Below are 21,083 nucleotides of genomic sequence, written 5' to 3'. Positions count from 1 at the left end.
CTCTAATTTATTTGAAACTCCTATTGAACATGTGTAAGACCTTCTATTTCCATCTTCTGCATTTCTCAATTTTGCTAACACATTTTATATTACTGTATTTCTGCTGTATTCTAAGTAGATTCTTCACATAATTCCAGTTCACTAATTCTTTCTTCAATTGTGTTTAAGCTATTTTACCAATCCATTGGGATTTTAGAAATTAATGTATCTTTAAACATTTATCCTTCTTTGGTTGTCTTTTGCTGCATGCTTAGCTTCGTAATTGCATTCTTCTTTAAATACCTAAAACTTAGCAGCCCATGGAGGTCCAAATCTGTTGTTTGTTCTTTCTACCAACTCTCCTTCACAGTGGCCTTCCTTCTTGTGTGTTTGGTAATCTTAGCATGTGGATTCACAGCTTGATATTATTCTTTGAAACTTCTGTAGTCCTAATTTGGGGAAACATTCCTCCAGAGAAAGTTTGATTCTACCTCAACTGGTCATCAGTGGGTACATATGACCTAGAACTACCTCTGCCTTTTAAAGAGTTTTAGCTCAGAGCCAAAGATACAGATTCAACTTCTTCTCACTACTATTCCAAGGCTTTTAGCCTTACAAAAGTGTTGCCATAGTAACACAGCCTTAAAGGTATAGGAATGCATCCCTCCAGGCCATCTGCAGAATCTGGCACTTTCCCTACTGCCCAGTCACCTGCTGCTCCAACTCACCCATTGCTCTGGCCTTCTGCACTTTTTTTTTTATTTATAATTTTATTTTATTTTTTTTTAAAGATTTATTTATTTATTTATTTGACAGAGAGAGAGAGACAGCAAGAGAGGAAACACAAGCAGGGGGAGTGGGAGAGGGAGAAGCAGGCTTCCCACTGAGCAGGGAGCCCGGTGCGGGGCTCAATCTCAGGACCCTGGGATCATGACCTGAGCAGAAGGCAGATGCTTAACGACTGAGCCACCCAGGTGCCCCCCTACCTCTGCACTCTTGATCTCAGTCACCCATGGTTGGTCAGCCTCACCAAGGCTTCTGGTTGCCCTGAACCAAGATCAGGGTGTTCATGCTATGAGTTTCAAGAAAGGCAAACAAAATATAAGGAAAAAATGCATTAAACTGGACAAACAGCAACTCCCTCTGCCTAAAATGGTTTCCTGTCTCCACTCCATCCCTGATTCTTATCTACCTGGAAAGCACCTACCTTTTTTCAAAACTTGGCTTAAACATCACTTCTAGGAAGGTTCTGATGACCATACTCTATTTGTGTCCCTACCTACCCCAAAGGGATTTAGGACTGACTCTCTCCTTGCTCTGAGGTGGTTTCTTTTCCTTTTTCTTTCTTTTTTTCCTTTCTTTGTTTCTTTTTTTTACTTTTAATTTGTTTTAGAAGAGGAAATGCTCAAAAAATTATGGGCAACTATGGCTAACTAATAACAAATTTGAAAAACTGCTCCCTTGTGCAACAAAATTACCAATACATTAAAGAGAAGCAATTGGGAATATTAATTTCTGACCAATTCATTATTTTATTATATACGCACTTAATTTGTTTTCAACCAAACTGTTTTTGAACAAATTATCATTTACTCCTTTGAACCCTACTAAATCCCACATGCATTTTTTTCATTGTATTTCCAAACTTTTATTTCTGTAGTTGTTTCCTAGAGTACTAAATTATACATTTCTTGGAGGCAGTACCCATTTCCTTCTATTCCCAGCCCACAGTTGAAAGCCTAGTATTCATTATTCATTTAATATGATTAGAGTAATGAATAAATAACATACAGAAGAATCCCTTTATGTCTAAACAAAGTATGCTAACCCTAAGGTCTTTGTAAGCAAATAGCTTTGTACACTACTGTTTATGCTTTATGAAGTTGGATGCATGTTTTAATGTTAAATAACTGTTTATGTATAAAAGGTTTTTGGACTGTTGTGAAAATGATGATCGCAAAACTTAAAACCATGGTCATTTGCATAGTTCAGAGTTTTTACAAAAGAGAGCACCCAAGGGAAAGAAAGTTGGTTTCTACTTCACCCAGATTTGCCTTCCCAGGGACTACAATCTACCTAATTATTTATTACAAAATATATAAACCCCACCAACTATTGGAACTTGGTGGGATGAATCTAAGAATGACCTGTCAAGCTCCAAAAAATATCAAAATGAATTTTAAGGTTTGGGATTTATCATATTGCACCTGCTTTACCAAATCCTCCTTAACTGATTTGTTGCCAGTTTTCTTAAATTAATGCTTTTTTGAGAAGGAACGAATGGAGGAGATTGTTATTTTTTCCAGAATGTATCTCAATAAATTATTTACTGAATTGAATATCAGTCTTCATTCATATTGATTTTGTTGATGTATTGCATGGAACAATTTAACGTATGCATTCTATCAAAAGCCATTAAAAGCTGAACCTAGTAATTAGGACCCTCCAAATATTGTCTATCACCTCCAATAGTGATGGATTTGGATTTCTAATTCTGCAAAGATTCTATACTTGATGTCAACATTTTCACAAGTATGGCTAGTGACCATATCTAGGTGTATTTCATTAAAAGATATGTGACCATTCCCATACTGAAATGTCCAACCCCTTGAGTGGAGGAAGCTTAATTTCATATTGATCCCATTCTTAAAAATAAGTAAGGTGGCTGAATAAATTGTGAAAGAGAAACTGAATTAATCTTAAAAAAAGAAAGAAAGAAAGAAAGAAAGAAAGAAAGAAAGAAAGAAAGAAAGAAAGAAAGAAAGAAAGAAACTGAAGTAATCTTACCCATTTGTTTTGTACCAACGTCGGCAAAGATGACAGAATCAGATACAAATCCATTTGGGAAGCAGCAGCCAAATATTTTTTGGATCTGGTAATTTTCTATTTTTAAAACTCAATTCCATTTCATGTTTTATGGTGGTGAGTGGAGTGATAAGTAAAGTAGTGAGACAGATCTGGTGAGATCTAATGGGCATGTCACCTTTCCCAGAGACTCTCAACTAGAGTCACGGGGGAAGGAGTGAGAGATGATGAGGGAGCAGCCTATCAGACTGATCTGAGGTTTTTTTCATAATCTCTCAGTTGGACCCCAAGAAAATATGACCATGGGACATGTAAGAAAGATGGTTACTGTTGTATGTTTCTCCACCTCCCATGCTTAAGAACTACCTATATTTAGAGTCTAAGCCATCCTACATAATGTTTAAGTACACTCCATATTTGAATGCCCAAATGAAAATTGATATACAAATGAATACCCTTTATAATGAAGATACAATGGCCTCAGATATAAGAGTTTCCATACTGTATACTTTATAGTTGGTATAATGGCAGCTTTCCCCCCTAATTCTAGTTAGTCAGATAGCCTAGAAAACTCAATAATCACTTTTCATGTCTAATGGCAGCCAAAACCAAGGAGAAGCCAAACTTCTCCTTTATAGAAATCCAGTGGTCAGAGTATATTGGTCAGTGTATATACGTAAGTTAGTAATGCTGCACTTACATAGTGCTGCTTATGTACCAGGCACTCTTCTAAATGCTTCACATTTATGAGATGATTTAACCTCACAACATCTCTAAAGTAGGTACTATTATTGTCCTCTTCTTACAGATAGAGAAACTGAGGCTCAGAGGAGTTAGCAAACTTATGCAAAGCCTAAAACCTAGAAAGTGTTAGGACCCGGATGTGCACTTGAAAATTTAGCACAAAGCTCCTTTCGTAAGAATGTGATACAGAAACCAAATGTTTTCTTCTGTACCTATAGAACCAAAAGAACTATCTGAGAATGTCAGATGAAAAACATGGTAATTCAGTTCATTTTAAAGACAGGTAAGGAAGTCAAAGCTTAGAATTTAAGTTATGCAGCCTATCAACTTTCCTCAATTTTCCTTCTCTGTAGGGATTTCTATTCTCTATTTATAAGAATAGGAAAGCTGAAAGACTCCATACAATGTTAAAAACAAAATATGCATTCCCTATTAAAAGCTGGGGTAAAATCAAATATCTTATATCATTGTTATTCTTCCAACTGAACTATTACAGAATGGATCCTGAGTGACTGCATATTGAATAGCATAAAGAAGCTTCCCCCAATGGATAATTGTTGGGCATCCAATCTTCACACCCTCAGTCTAGATTCTTTCTCTTCATAAAAAGTCACAAGATACACTATGGGTGGGCAGCTTGAGTTTGCCCAGAAGCTATCTATATGCTAGACAGTGATTTTCTTGCTGACCTCCTCTTGTTGGCATTCTTATTGCATAAAGAGTAGTTTTGTTGTTCATAGTTCAAGAGCCCCTGACACAATTGCAGTTATACTTTAAGATTTTCAGGTATGACTGACTACCTCCGTTCAAGTGGACAATAGCTTCCCCACACCAGATAAAGCTTTGTCCCACGATAGTTTTACATAAGAAGAAAGAGGCAGAATGGGTGTAGTTAGGAATAATGCCAGTGCATTCAAATACCATCAAGATATAGTATGTATATATTTTTTAAACTAAATGCAATCATTATTATTGCTAATGTTATATACTGACTTGTCTTTTCTTTCCTCACCCCATATGAACATGAAATCTTTAGGTTGCCTGGAGAAGGAAGGCTCAAATCACTAATCTTTGTCAGTGTGGACTTAGTCTACTAAAGAATCAAGGTAGAAGATAATAGTGCAAAAATCAAAATATAAGCAACAAGTGTGAACAGTGCCTGGTAAACAGCTTATAATGCTGAATTTCTACATCAGACAAAATTTATAGTCAAGATGACAAAGCTATTAAAGAAGAAATATTTATGGATCTCAGCCACAGATGGATCATGAGGGAGGGAGGAAGGGCAAATACTCTTTAGACAAGACAAAAAGTAACGGAAAAGTATTTCTAGCTCAACAATGTTTTGAGGGAGTTGAGCTCAGGAAACAGATTTCTGATGGACTAGTATTTGGGTCAGCCAAACAATCAACAAGAGGTAATCAGGGGAGGCCATTTCGTCCTTCATTCTGTTGGAAGCAAAATTGTGTTGATGTATAAATGTGCCTCCTGGTTTCCAGTTGTTGTTCTCACTCAGCAATGAGGCATGAAGCCTGGGAAACCACAAATATTTGGATCTAAGAAGGTATTTTATTTCCCCTCTCCAGGGCTGTAGAGTGGAAAATACACAAGGGCACTTTATCTTAGTCTTATAAGTTCTCAGAGACCTATAACCCTCTTCCTCTGAGCTTCAACTTCATCAACTTGATCTGTACTTAATTCTATTATCAAAAAGAGCTCCCTGGTATATACATCTCAGGCCAGGAAGAAGATAGGTGGATTTCTTTTCTCTTCATAGGCCACACACCTCATCCTTCTAGCTTCTCAGGTGTCAGAAATAGACCATCTTGAAGTAAAGCAGCAACAATCTCTTTGTCTATTTAGTCTTCATATGCTTTGTTTGAGTATATTTCTCACTAAAAAGAAGAAAAATGGTCCTCATCCCATCCAACACACACACTTTTTTTTCCTGAAATCTCCAAATCATTTTAATTCCTTCAGGACTGAGTCAATCTCAATCTCTTTGAAGGGGGTAGTGGGGGGTGAGACAGAGCAATGAATTCAGGGTTTCCCAGCATGGTTTTTACTTTCCTGAATCCTTAGAGACCTCCCCCCACAACTTTTTTCCCAGCTGTAGTTGGAAGCTGTAACAGATCCAGAGACCATTTTAGAACCTCATTTGTATTGTCCTGACACTTAGGAATCCAGTTTCTGTTACAGGGATGTCATCAAAGTTGGTGGGCTCAAAACATGACCTACTTTTTAAAACCCATCTGTTAGGAGCCTATAGATTTTCTTGGTTTGTTTGTTTCTGGCTGTCTACAGAAAGAGCAACAGCAACGTTCTCACTTTCCAAGCCCACCCCCCCGAAATAATGATCAACTGAATGCTCGCCAGGAAGGAGCTGAATACCTTCCAAATATGCAGCAGGCAATAAACAAACAAACAAACAAACAAAAAACTGTGATTTCCCCTTAATTTGGAGGGTGAAGAGTGAGGGCAGGAAGTGGATTTCAGTTTAGTATATGCACATCTAGGCTATTTCCCATCAAAAACTCACTCCAGACCAGACAGCAGCATTAGAAAGTAGATTACAAGATCTACCAGTTAGCCTGCCAAGCTTTTGCCACTGTGGGGTCATGAGGTTATGCATCCCTCTAACAATGAGGTTCGCAATACCTTTTAGCCAAAGAAGAGGGATTTGGGGACTGCCGGCTAAAAATAATGAGCTCCTTAACATAAGCCACTACTGCCCTGGGATAGTAGCTCTTCAATTGCCTTCTCCATTGATTTTTCCCTAGCTCAATGGCTAGATGTGTGCATGTGCCAACACACACAAAATGAAACCTCTGTGTTCCCCAAAGATGATCATTTCTGGAGTGGAATAAAGCTATAAATAGGGAGAGTAAAAAGGAATGAAGGAGAGAGGGAGACAGAGAGGAAGGGATAGGGAAAGGGAGAGGGAAGGAGGAAGGCAGGAATTAAAAACAGGATATTCATATATAATGGCTATTTAGCTAAACCCTTCATCTCTACCTTAAAGTCCAATACCAGATTCCATTAACATTCAATTTCATGTCAAATGGACCCCAGCCCAGTTTTAGATACTGACTCAGTAGTTCACTGTCATATGGTTCAGGATACTATTTTAGAGTCTTTTGATTAAAGCCCAGTCCCCTCATGTTCCTGCTTCTAATCTGCAATTCTGTAGAGAATCTTCCTTCTCTACAACTGACCCCACACTCCACTTGACTCTTGCCACTCTTATGATTAAAACCTGCCAGTGGCTGGCTCTGCCTGGCCCACTGGAAGAAGTTCAGAGTTCATGACCTGACATACAAGGCCCTCTGCATCTGGCTCAAATCTTCAATTTCAAACTTACCTTTACTATGCCTCAATGTTTATGCTCACAAAATGGCTCTTCCACCTGTAGGATTATATCTGTATTATAAGTGAGAAGAAGAAAAGTAGAAGGGAATAAAAAATGAAAGGTGGCACTGTAACCAGGAAAACAAAAACTTTTCAAGAAGTACATTAATTTATATCTTATTGGCCTGAAGTATTCACATTGTCACCACAACAGCCGCAAAGGCATTTGGGAGGGCAAATTATTCCCAAAAGACAATTGAAGTTCTGATAGTAAGGAAGAAAAGAAGGATGGTTATTGTGTAGGCAACTCGCAGGGTCTCCCAAAGAGCCCCAAGCCAATACTTCAAAGAAGTACAATGTATTTTGGTAACAAAAGTTAGACAAATACCACAATGATGCAGGGCCAAGCTCTGTGAAGTTCCATAGGATTTTGTTATAAGAAGTCAACTCTAGACAGATGGGATATAAAATATACCAAATCATTACATCTAGATATAAATATGTTTTGGAATCTTTGTGCTCTCCTTTCTGAGTTCTGAGACCAAATCATGAGCTGTTAAGAAACGGAAGGTGATAATACCAAATGGGTTAAGGTACCAGAACCTTGACTACTCAACTATTCTTTCCAATTAACTTAGTTCAGGGAAAAAATGAATATCAAAATTATAAAGCACTTTAGCAAACAGCTTGAGCCCAGGCACATTAAGGTGACTGATATTTTTGCACTGAGTCAAGCAAAAATCACACCAATATTTACATAGCATCAGTCTGAAGGGAAAGAATCAGAACTAATATAAATCCGTTTCTACATGAGAATCTTCACGAAAATGGAAAATAAACTCAAGGGTGGTATTTTTTTAAAAAATTATCTCAACTGCTTTCAGACAAGTCAACTCTAGAGATGAGGAGGGGCAGGAACAATTGTCTTTGTGATCCAGCCTGCGAATTGAGTGAGTCACATTCTCAAAGAACTCTGGTAAATGAGGCTGGACTGTTGCTGGGAGAAGGAAATGGAGTTTTTTTTTCATAACTACAGCGAACTATATGGCAGTGTTCTTTAAAGGAACTAAGGAAAAGTCTCTCCTGGGCTTGGAACCAGCAGAGAAGCTTCCTTTCCTTCTTCCACTTTGTCACCAGTATCTACCGATTTGGGCCGGTGTCACTTTTTGGTAATTTTACTCTTGGCTTCTGCACCATCTTCTGTTTAAAATGTAAGCTCCCAGAGTTCTGTGGGTTTTGTTTTAAGTTTAGCATGCTTCTAAGCCAACCCCAAAGCTAAGTGTTCCATGCCCATATCTGAAGAAACGGCAGAGTCCAGGCACGGTCCAGCGACTCAGCCTTCCAAGTTACATCTTGAGACCGACTTGCCGCGTGGGCTTCAAGGCAATTCATCTCTCTCCTTCCATTCATTCATCTCTGAAGTAGGAATAATAGCAGCCGTCCACACTTACAGCACCGTTTCCTTTGTCATTAAATATTTATTAGGCATCCACATGCATGACACAAAGTTGGAGCTATATGGGCTCCACCAGACAGACGCTGTCTCTAGCTTTGGAGAGCTTTCATGATGCAAAAGACAGGCGGATTCTCGGCACATAAGTACAGGCAGGAGCATGAATATTTGTGTGTGTGAGTGTGTGTGTGTGTGCGCACGTGCACATGCGCGCTAAAGAACAAAAGCTGGAACCACATCTTGTTTGCCATCTTTCTTTGATTTTAAGTTATCTCTGGCCATTAATATATGGAACTATATTTGAATTTCAAAACCTCTGGGTTTCACACTACAGCATAACCAGATTCTGCCTCCTTTTCTATTTGTACAAAGGACATTTACTACCATATGCCCAGAAGGTATTCACATAACAGGTACACAAGATAACCACCTCAGAACACGGAGCAAACCTTCATAGCACCGGCGAGATTCTCATGTGTTGGTGTTACCAAAGTTAGGGCATTATTCTTTATGGTAGAGGTCAATGTGAGACTGAATTATAATGGTTATTTCTGCTAAGAAAACACTTTCTCTGGGAGAAGAAAGCATTTAGAGAAGTGGGAGCCAAGAGGGTGCAGAAGGAAAGTTACTGTGTTAATATGCATCCAGCTACGAAGCTCCAGCCCTTCCCAATAACCTTGTGTCAATCTGCATTATTAAGAGACAGTCAATTATGGGGTGTACATTATAATTTTTTTTTTAAGCGAGCAATAGTTGGAAGTTTTCATATGGGCCCTAGCTGTGTTTCCCTTGTTTGCTTAATCTGGGCTTTCGGTCTTCCTGAAAGATGAAAGGCTGCCATTTTAGCCTCAATGCCTCATAATATGTGCGTTAAACTCAGCACTGCCTCATTATTTATTAATGTCAAGTTATTATACTTCAGTGGAGGATGGGGGCCGGAGCCGCAATGGTGACAGATGTTCCAACAGATCAGCTTATATAACGAGAAGTTGGGCCAAATCTGTCGAAAGAGGTGTTTTTTTAAAAAATACACCAACTTCAAAGAAATGAGTTGTGGCATCTGTAACATCTCTGGAGCAGTGCCAGTGGAGACGAGCGGGTCTGCAGCCGGGGGGCACGAGTCCTGCGATTATTGGAGCTTGCAGTGCAGTGACTGGAACAACATCTGGGCTGCAGCAAGCTGGCCAGGACATTTAAAAAGAGCTCCTGCAGTGCCTCAAACTTTGATTTTACAGAGCTGTGGGGAAAGAAACAGCCTGCATTCAAGAGCTCATGTGTTTTGGCTCACACGTTTTGTCCTCGGTCACTGTGGAGGGCCCCACTCAGCTGGGGAATCTGAGGGACACTGTGGGACCGTCATTCTCTGTCCACTCGAGCTCTGAGGGTTTGTACTGGGGCCTGGGCCAGTGATCCCCAAAAACAGGATAAAATAAGAATAAGAAATACCTCTTGCTAACCCATGAACATGACACTTACTCTTTCTCAGCAAGAAACTCTCAAGGGATGCATTTGTGCAAGAACTTGACACTTATCAGTTGGTTTTGGATAGTATGCCAGTTGGAAACTAAATAGTGTATTGTGTGTGCATGTGTGTGTGTAGCAAGGGAGGGGGAAGGTTGTGTCCTACAGCTGAGAATGAAGACTATCCATTCTCACTATCATAGTTTTCCAGTGCCGATCTCCAGGATCACAATGTTAAAAAAAAAAAAACAACTTTTTCCGTTTCCCTTTTAGAAGATTCATTTATTCAACAAATATTATTGTGAAACTACCATGCGTGACATAGAACAGACAGAGTACTGGAGAGAGAGAAGGTCCGGGAATGAACTGCGGTAAGGGAGCCTCACTTACTGCTCAGATGCTTTGGAAAGCATTTATGAGGTGCTCTGGAAACCCTAAAATTCTCTAGCCTAGTACGAGAGGCAGAATAGCGGGGTGACAAGGAACATGGTTTCTGGAGCCAGAACCCTTGGGTACAAATCCTGACTTTGCCACTCACAGGTTGGGTAACCTTGGGTACATTATTTAATCCCTCTTTGATATTCAGTGTCCACATCTATAAGATGGAGGTGATAATAATACTATTAATAACCTAGTACAGAGGTTCGTTGTTAGGAGCAAATGTGTTAAATTATGTATGATTCATTTAGAATTCTACTTGGTACGGAAAAAGTATTTTATAAGTAATTGCTTCTTTAAAACACACATGTGTGCGCGTGTGGATGTGCGCATGTGCACACACACACGAAAGGTGTTATTTCAGAACTGAAGCCCATCAAATGTGAAAACAAAAACTTCCCACTCTCATTTCTGCCTCCTTCTCTTCTCAGCCCTCACTTGGCCAAACTCCGTCCTGGACTCCCTGATCCCTTTGTTTTTCCAACTTTTTGTGTGTAACTTTTAATCAACATAAGCTTCCTTTGCCAACCTTTTATGTATTATAAAGTTTGGAAGCTTTCTACTCCCAAAATACAAGCAGCAGCAGAACCCAAAAGGCATGTTGTACCTGTAAAATAGAAAAGGAAAAGGAAGCCTGGGAACCTGGAGAGAAGTCACTAGGTAGAGGAAGGGCTGGGGCTGAGGGTCCTGAAGTTAAGACTCTGATGTACTCGTGCCAACTAACATTTAAGAACCCTTGATAAAGTGGGTTTTGGCCAAATCAGACCTGCTACATGAGTTCTGCCTTGAGTACTCACTAGCTGTGTAACTTCGGGAAATTACTTAATCTGGTTGAGTCTGAGTTTCCTAAGATGTAACATGGGAGTCATAATGTTGCCTCCTTCTTCGTACAGTTACACAAACAACACCGTGTAAAGTAAGTAAAGGACTTAAGAGAGTATCCAACATCAGAAGTGTGCAACAAAGAGCAGTTGTGAGGATTAACACTGACCGCCCAGGAGTTAGGGAGGAGGGTGGGGAAGGAATGGCCTGCACCAGGAAGAAGGAAGACAAGAAACCTCCCAGCTCTCTGCCTTCCTTCCTTCCAAGCCACAGATGCTTAACAGTGCCCGAAAAAGCCTACTCCTCATTGCTTGATAGAAGAGGGGTGGGCTAACAAGAAACCCCAGGCTCAGGTTTGCTCAGGAAAACAGAGACATACCTATAATGGAATCAACATGAAGACCAAATTTCAAAGAACTTAGGAAGAAAATACTGTTTTCTTAAAAGTCCATGGGCACAGCTCTTTGTGCCTGAAAAAGACAAGGCAAACAGGCCAACAGAGCAAGAGAAATTAAAGAATAAATGTAACAGGCCCATAATCCTCAGGGCCTAGTGTATTTTTTCCAATGTCTCAAAGTGACACTCATCCTGGTGGAACCGTTCAGTTCACATATTTCAGGAACGTACAGAATCGTCTCAATGCAGAAGCCCATAAATGAGTCACTTCCACAACATCACATTTTTTCTTCTTCTTCTAAATTCAGCAATAGCAGAAAGAGATCAGAGTCTCTGGAAGTCACAGTGATAATCCTCCTTATCCAACCTATTTTCACTTTGGGATGAAAGATGGTGTCAGGGCCCAACAGATTTTTCTTGAAGTTTATGGTGGGTCAGCTAAGCAGACATGAAGTCCAGCTTCCTCTTTGATATAGCTCCCTTTTCCCCTTATCTAATGCCAACTCAGCTTTGCTTTTTATTGGATTTCCATTACTTCAGTGTTCTTCATGGAGACTCAGTTTCTGTAGCCATTACAGCTGATGGTAGTTTAGTACTTTGAACACCATTAATTAACTCACTCCATCACGCGGACCAGGCACATTTCCATCAGAAGTTGCTATCTTGTCCTTCAGCCTAGAAACCTTGGCATGGTGCCCTCTCAGAAAGCCTGGATTGCATCTAAAACCATGTGGCAGAGAGAGAAGCCAAAGACATCCATCCTGGGAAGACTCAGGCTGGGAACAAAGCTCTACTGTCCAAGCAATAGGGGACCAGCCCCACTCAGAACTGTTCTATGGGCCAGCCCACAAGTCTCCCAAGGATCAGTTTTACTTGCCTCTATACCACTTGCCCCATCCTGACCCCCTCCACTTCTATTACAGTGACAGATAAATCCAAAATCCAATTTCAACTCTGTCTGTGCAAAATACATTCAACTGTAGCATACCAGGCATACCTAAGGCTTATCATAAACCAATAATCATTTTCATAAAGTATAAACGAAATCCCTCTTTTCTCCAACAATTATCCAATGGTTGTCTTTATGGAAATCCATCCTGAGTCACAACCATTAGCTGCCCATAAGGATAAATGACTTGTTTTTATCCTTTAACTGATGAAGTATTATATGGCTAGGCTACTACAATGCATATGAGGAAAGAAGTAAAGGACATCAACACTTACTAAGTACCTGTTATGTGTTAGTCCCATTCTGTGACTTCAAGGATTTTAATTCATATGGTCAATATAAAGCTAATAAGTTCATAATAATGGCTACTACTTTCTAAGTGCTTACAGTGATCCTGTGTTCCTTCTATGAACTTCTCTTTTCGGTCCTTACTTTCTAAAGAAAAAAAAATGCCCTCTTAGCTCCAAGACCCATATAGGTCCTCTTAGGGATCTCAATGCTCATACTTCTCATTTTTCCAATAATTCAGGAATAAGAATGCATATGCTCAAGTGTTTAATAGAATTAAATTAAATCCCCAAATCACAGGGCTCTGGCTCTCACTGATTGAGAACTATGCTAATATGGTAGCCAGTAGACACCTGGGGCCACTGAGCACTTGAAATGTGGCTAAGGTTATTGCAGAAGTAGATTTTTAATTTTACTCAAACTTAATCAGGTTTAAATTTAAAAACAGAAGCAATGTAAAATATTTTTCCATTATTATAAAACTTTATTGTTTTGGGAGGATTATACTGAAAATTTAGCATCCAAATTGAAGTGTGCTGTTAAGTGTAAAATCGACCCTGGAGTTCAAAGACTTAGTCCAAAAAAACCAGTAAAATCTCCCATTAATAAATTTTATATTAATTACATGTTTAAATAATAATACTTAGGATACACTGAGTTAAATAGAATATTTTATTAAAATTAAGATCACCTGTTTCTTTTTTTTTAATTTGGCCACCAGAAAAATTCAGATTTACATATGTGGCTCATTTTATATTTCTATTGGGCAACTATGCTCTAGAAAATAATTATAAACAGAATAAAAGGAGTAGTTTCCACAATAGTTTCTACTGAAATGCAGGGGGAGAAGGATAGAGAAGGGAAAAATGAGCAACTACTAACTTAGCCCATCTAACTATATGAAAGGAAAATAATTTTATCTGAGATCAAATCACTGGCTCACAGTTCCCTATAGGTTTCGTTTTCTACTCTACATTCCTAATCAAAACAGTGTACTGGCTACTTCAGAGTGATGAGATTGCTCTGTGAGACCCTGGCTACTCAATGCCTGGACATGACACACACACCCCCTCCCCTTACGAATGTGCTTAAAATGGTCTAATAAACACACAGCTTACAACAATGGCACTAGTGTTCCCCTACATGGTATCTGTGTGGAGCTTAATTAGATGGAAGGATTACAGAAAAGTTTGTGTCATAATGATTCTTTAAAGCAAAACCGTAGATCAAAGTTCACTACTGCCAAATATACAACTTGAGAACAAACTCAAGTACTGCTATTAATCATGGTTTCTGGGGATTTGATGACACAGATTAAACTGCTGTAAAGAATACTGCTGTGCATCACATTCTTGCAACTGTCATCAACGCTTCTGCCAAGTGTTCACAGAGCAGGAAGGAAAGCTGTTCAGCATTTACTGGAGGTGCCTCTTTTCACTGAGCTTAGTTAAAAATCTGGGCAACAGGTTTAAGGACATGACAACACCTCTAAGGTATCTGCAAAGCCTCTGCTTTCTTAGGAGGCAAGAAAAGTCTTGGAGAGATTGAGAGGCAAAGTGGAGGTAGGGCATGGGGGCCGGGGGCAGGGGGGAACAAGCAAATTGAGAGCAGATACCACAAATAATTTCATTTCCATTGAACTTTCAGCCAGATAGATAGAAGACTTTCCATAAAGATTCTATAAAATATTTTAAGTAGCTTATAATGTACCATATTTCAAAGATATGAGGATATGTAACATTTTTGTTTCGTTTTCAACATCTTCCAAACAGAAATGTTTCTTAGAGCCGATGGCATCTTATAGGCAGCTGCTGTAATAAGGTTGCCTGCGCTCTGTGTGCCCATTCAGCCATGCCGGTCCTATTTTAATCACTTTCTTTTGAGTTCTGTGCATTGTTGGTACAACAAGGGTTGAGTTTAACTGCAAAATAAAATGTCTTTAAGGAGATTACATAAGGATACAATATTGAAACAAAACGCTCTTGTGCATATAAAAAGGCACAGGGACAGAAAGGTGGGGCATAAATTGACGGTAGTAAACTCATTAGTGGACAAATGACATCAATTCCGCCTGCCCTTACAAAGCAACAACCAAGTGCTTTACGGGACTAAACAAGTACAAGAAGTCACCTTATAGTCTGTTGAAGACATGTTCAAAGGGGAGCCTGGGTGGCTCAGTAAGTTAAGCGTCCAACTCTTTGATTTTGGCTTAGGTCATGATCTCAGGGTCATTAGACTGAGCCCCGCAACCAGGCTTTGCACTGAGCATGGAGTCTGCTTGAGATTCTCTCTCTCCCTCTCCCTCTACCCCTCCCCTGCCCCTTTCTCCTCCTCTAAAAAGGAAAATAGCCTATTGCATGCCAAACAATGCAATGGATGACAGAAGAAACTGCAAAGCAACAAGAGACTGGTGTGATCGACTCATGTGTTGCACAAGACCATGGATAAGACCTTGTATCATGTTTAATTAGCCTCATGTTTCTTTCTTAGTGGTTCCAAAAATGACAACACGTCTGATTCCAAAAAATTACATTGATAGTAAAGAGCTTGTGTCCTCAGTTTATTTTGGGCCCCAGTGATATGCTCCTTGTCCTTGGTAAATAAGAAGTTGTCCCCTGCTCTCCCTTCTAACACAGAGGATGCTTGGATGAAATTTATGTATTTCCTTATTTAAATAACCGTTTTAAAATATGAATCACCTGGGGGGCGCCTGGGTGGCTCAGTCAGTTAAGTAGCTGCCTTCGGCTCAGGTCATGATCCTAGGGTCCTGGGATAGAGCCCCGCATCGGGCTCCCTGCTCAGCAGAGAGCCTGCTTCTCCCTTTCCCTTTGCCTGATGCTCTGCCTACTTGTACTCTCTAGCTCTCTGTCAAATAAATAAATAAAAAATATTAAAAAATTAAAATAAAATATGAATCACTTGTTTTTTTTTATAGGTGAACAACATTCAGTTACAGAAATGATGAAATCTCCACGTACCCTCTTGCCAGTAAATAAAATAATCTTCCCTTCTTCCTTACATAAGGTCTAACAGACCACAGAGATTTACCAAATAATCTTGATAGGCTGTCATGATTGTCAGGAGAATCAGAGGCTTGTTAGGTAGCTGACAAGAAGCAAACACACACCAGTTGCATCTGTGTGTCAGGCTCATTTGTTGAGCAGGCTTGTGTTTTTAATGCCACTCTCCGGCAGTTGCAGAAGAGACATTCCCCATCCTTTCCTGGCAAAGCAATCTCACAAGTGTACTTGGTTTGCAGAAATGAGAGACTTGGGAAGCCAGTACAACCCACGCTGAATGAGGGGCAGCAATATAGTGTGCCCAGCACACAAATGTGTGTGTTGAAGGTCTCAGCCTAAAACTTAAAATCAAGACCAAGAGTATTTCTTCCTTCAATCACATTCTTCCTAGTATATGCTCTCCTAGCACCAGCAATGCCCCTTTCACAGAGAACATTTACACTGTGGTGATTTTTATATTCATTTGCATTGTTGAATGCCTGTTTCCTCTGTTAGATCAGACACTATGTGTGCAGCACAGTTCTGTGTCTTATTCACCAGTGTTCCTAGTGCCTAGAAGGATGCCTGCCTCACAAATGATGCCCGTAAATATTTGTTAATTTGGAAAGTAAAATATGTATTGGTGGGATTTTCCTTCAGCTAAGACAGCTCCAAGATCAGAGAACTTTGGCACAAAGTAAACTTCTCTTTCAAGAAACAAGTTGATATCATTCTTCTTCTCTGATTTTCACTATCTCGATATATTTGCTCCTTCTTTTAAGAGGCGTAGAAAAAACGATCTTCTCAAATGAAGACCTGACTCTTGGCAATCATTTCCCATAGCATTTTGAAGTTTTGGATACATGTTTCCAGGGGAGACCATAGGAGGGACAGCTGACGGTTTCATGTCTCCTCTTTCCAATCTCTAGTAGTAAACTCTGCTAATTAAAGAGGCCATTGGACTGATGTGGCTCTCATGCCATGGCAACCTACATAAGCAAACCAAAATCTGAGCCTGTAAAGCTCTACAGTTAGGAAATCAAAACGCTAAGGACAACCAACCACAAACAGCCAACAAGGCTTTCAGCTACATTCAATCAATAATTTCCTTACTGGGCTTCTGCCTCTCCTCTATAAAAGTGTGTACCCAAGTTTCTGTCCACGGAGTGCTCCTAACCATTTCCAATTTGGTAATGTCCATGTAGAATTGGTTTTTGCTCAGATAAACTCTTAAAATATTTAATATGCTTCAGTTTACCTTTTTAACTACACTTAACATAACTAAGACTTTCCCACTGGCTTCACCCCAGCTCTGAATCCCTCGGCTACGCATTCATGGTGGGGGCTGTCCATGGGAAGCAGGTAGAAAGAGGAAGTTGTGCTGAAGGGTTATGTTTTGGTGATTGCTCCTGCCAACCAACTGCTTTCTCTGACAGGCGCTTTGTGTTTTAGTTAAAATCAGCAAGAAGCACCTTCTTACCTCTTTTCCCTTCCTTCCCCTTCTTCTCTTCTCTGTTCCTCACCTCCCAGTCAGGATTTTTCCCCAATTGTTATCATTGCCCTAATTTCCTTTCTTCCACATCTGTCAGACATCATTTAAGAATCAGAAGACTAGGGGGCGGAGCAAGATGGCGGAGGAGTAGGAGACCTAGATTTTGTCTGGTCTCAGGAATTCAGCTGAATAGGGATCAAACCATTCTGAACATCTACGAACTCAACAGGAGATCGAACAGGAGAGAAGCAACAACTCTCTGAACAGAGAAGCGACCACTTACTGGAAGGTAGGGCGTGCGGAGAAGTGAATCCGAGGCGATATTCGGGAGGATAGACGGCGGGGGAGGGGCCTCCGCCGGCCGCTTCTGGCAAGTGCTAGAGCCGCGGAGCACAAAATCGGACCTTTTAAAAGTTGGCTCGGCGGAGGGACGTCGCTGCAGTGGCTAAGCGGGGGGTGGAATCCTCCCGGGACAGTGTGGTCTCAGGACCCTTGGGGTCACAGAGAGACCGGGGGTGCCTGAGTGCGGCAGAGCTCCCAGGTATCAGAGCAGGGAAGCCGGCTGCAGAGACGGAGCAGAGTCGCGGGCTCTCAGCTCTGGGTTGCCACAAACTGTGATCTGCGGCCCAGTCGGGGCACGGCTCCCCCAGCAGGGACCCAACAAGCAGCAGATCCGGGGAGACTCCCCTTCCTTCCCGGGGAGGAGCGGTGCGGGAACGCACTGCAGGGATCTGCTGGGTTTGGAGACTCCGAGCGGGGTCGGGTGCCAGAGATAGCAACGCTTGATCACAGGCCGGGTGAGCACGGAGTGCGGCCAGAGACCGGGGACACGGGAGTGACTGCTTTTCTCTGGGGGCGCACTGAGGAGTGGGGCCCCGAGTTCTCGGCTCCTCCGGGCGGAGACTGGGAGGCCGCCATTTTCGCCCTGGTCCTCCAAAGCTGTACCGAGAGCTTGCAGGGAACAAAAGCTCCTGAGAGCAAACTGGAGCAGCTTCCTTAGCCCGGACCGACAAGGGCGGGGCAATTCCGCCTCCGGCAAAGACATTTGGAAACCACAGCAACAGGCCCCTCCCCCAGAAGATCAGCACAAACAGCCAGCAAGCCAAGACCAAGTTGATCGATCAAGGAGAATAGGAGAACTCCAGCGCTAGGGGAATACTGCACATAGATTCATGGCTTCTTTTTTTTTTTTTTTTTTTTTACCATGATTCATTATTTCATCAAAGTTAATTTTTGTTGACTTTTTTTATTTTTCTTTTTCCCTTTTTCAACCAACATCTTATAAATCCCTTTTTTTAAAAAAAAAAACATTTTTTATTTTTTTTTTCATTTTTAGAGTCATATTTTATCCCTTCATAGTAGTTATCCTTGTTTTTGGCATATATATATAAGTTGTTCTCTCTTTAAAATTTTGAGGTACAGTTTCTTCTAACAGATCAAAATATACCCTAAACCACTAGTGTATGGCTTTGTTCTAGTCTCCTGCCTGATCACATTCTCTCCCTTTTTCCTTTTTTTTTTTTTCCTTAAATCTTCTTTCTTTTTTCAAACAACTTATCTTACCAAGTCCTTTTATAAAATCTTTTATAATTTTCATCTTTACAGTCATCTTCCATCCCTTCATTGTATCAACCCTTATTTTGTACATATATGTCTTTCTTCCTTTAAAATTTTAGGAGGCACTTTTTTCTAACAGACCAAAATACGCCCAAAATCTAGTGTGTGGCACTGATCTATGCACTAGCCTGATCATATTTGATCATATTCTGCCTTTTTTGAATTGTTTTGTTTTTGTTTTTATCTTTTTTTCTTTTTTTTCTTTTTCTCTTTCTTTTTTCTTTCTTTCCCTTTCCTTTCCCCTGGTTTCAGGTCTTTTCTGATTTGTATACAGTATATTTGCTGGGGACGTTGTAAACCTGTTAGCCTTTTGTTCTCTCATTCATCTATTCTCCTCTGGACAAAATGACAAGACGAAAGAAATCACCTCAGCAAAAAGAACAAGAGGTAGTACCGTCTGCCAGGGACCTACTCAATACGGACATTAGTACGATGTCAGACCTAGAGTTCAGAATCATGACTTTAAAGATACTAGCTGGGCTTGAAAAAAGCGTGGAAGTTATTAGAGAAACCCTTTCTGGAGAAATAAAAGAACTAAAATCTAACCAAATCGAAATCAAAAAGGCTATTGATGAGGTGCAATCAAAAATGGGGGCACTAAATGCTAGGATAAATGAGGCAGAAGAGAGAATCAGCGATATAGAAGACCAAATGATGGAAAATAAAGAGGCTGAGAAAAAGAGAGAGAAACAACTACAGGATCACGAGGGCAGAATTCGAGAGATAAGTGATACGATAAGACGAAACAACATTAGAATAATTGGGATCCCAGAAGAAGAAGAGAGAGAGAGAGGGGCAGAAGGTATATTGGAGCAAATTATAGCAGAGAACTTCCCTAATGTGAGGAAGGAAACAGGCATCAAAATCCAGGAGGCACAGAGAACCCCTCTCAAAATCAATAAAAATAGGTCAACACCCCGACATCTAATAGTAAAACTTACGAGTCTCAGAGACAAAGAGAAAATCCTGAAAGCAGCTCGGGAGAAGAGATATGTAACCTACAATGGTAGAAACATTAGATTGGCAACAGACCTATCCACAGAGACCTGGCAGGCCAGAAAGGACTGGCAAGATATCTTCAGAGCACTAAACGAGAAAAATATGCAGCCAAGAATACTATATCCAGCTAGGCTATCATTGAAAATAGAAGGAGAGATAAAAAGCTTCCAGAACAAACAAAAACTAAAGGAATTTGCAAACACGAAACCAGCCCTCCAAGAAATATTGAGAGGGGTCCTCTAAGCAAAGAGAGAACCTAAAAGCAGCAAAGAGCAGAAACGAACACAGACAACAGACAGTTAACAGTCACCTTACAGGTAATACAATGGCACTAAATTCATACCTTTCAATAGTTACCCTGAATGTAAATGGGCTCAATGCCCCAATCAAAAGACACAGGCTATCAGATTGGATTAAAAAACAAGACCCATCCATATGCTGTCTGCAAGAGACTCATTTTACACCCAAAGACACCCCCAGATTGAAAGTGAGGGGGTGGAAAACCATTTACCATGCTAATGGACACCAAAAGAAAGCTGGGGTGGCAATCCTTATATCAGACAAACTAGATTTTAAAACAAAGACTGTAATAAGAGATGAGGAAGGACACTATATCCTACTTAAAGGGTCTATCCAACAAGAAGATCTAACAATTGTAAATATCTATGCCCCTAACATGGGAGCAGCCAATTATATAAGGCAATTAATAACAAAAGCAAAGAAACACATTGACAACAATACAATAATAGTGGGGGACTTTAACACCCCCCTGACTGAAATGGACAGATCATCTAAGCAAAAGATCAACAAGGAAATAAAGACTTTAAATGACACACTGGACCAAATGGACTTCACAGACATATTCAGAACATTCCATCCCAAAGCAACGGAATACACATTCTTCTCTAGTGCCCATGGAACATTCTCCAGAATTGATCACATCCTAGGTCACAAATCAGGTCTCAATCGGTACCAAAAGATTGGGATCATTCCCTGCATATTTTCAGACCACAATGCTTTGAAACTAGAACTCAACCACAAGAGGAAAGTCGGAAAGAACTCAAATACATGGAGGCTAAAGAGCATCCTACTAAAGAATGAATGGGTCAACCAAGAAATTAAAGAAGAATTAAAAAAATTCATGGAAACCAATGAAAATGAAAACACAACTGTTCAAAATCTTTGGGATACAGCAAAGGCAGTCCTGAGAGGAAAGTATGTACCAATACAAGCCTTTCTCAAGAAACAAGAAAGGTCTCAAATACACAACCTAACCCTACACCTAAAGGAGCT

Source organism: Zalophus californianus, chromosome 7, assembly GCF_009762305.2.
Source record: "Zalophus californianus isolate mZalCal1 chromosome 7, mZalCal1.pri.v2, whole genome shotgun sequence".
NCBI classification, from domain to species: Eukaryota; Metazoa; Chordata; class Mammalia; order Carnivora; family Otariidae; genus Zalophus; species Zalophus californianus.
The sequence above is the reverse complement of the archived record's forward strand: the minus strand, read 5'-3'. Positions refer to the sequence as shown.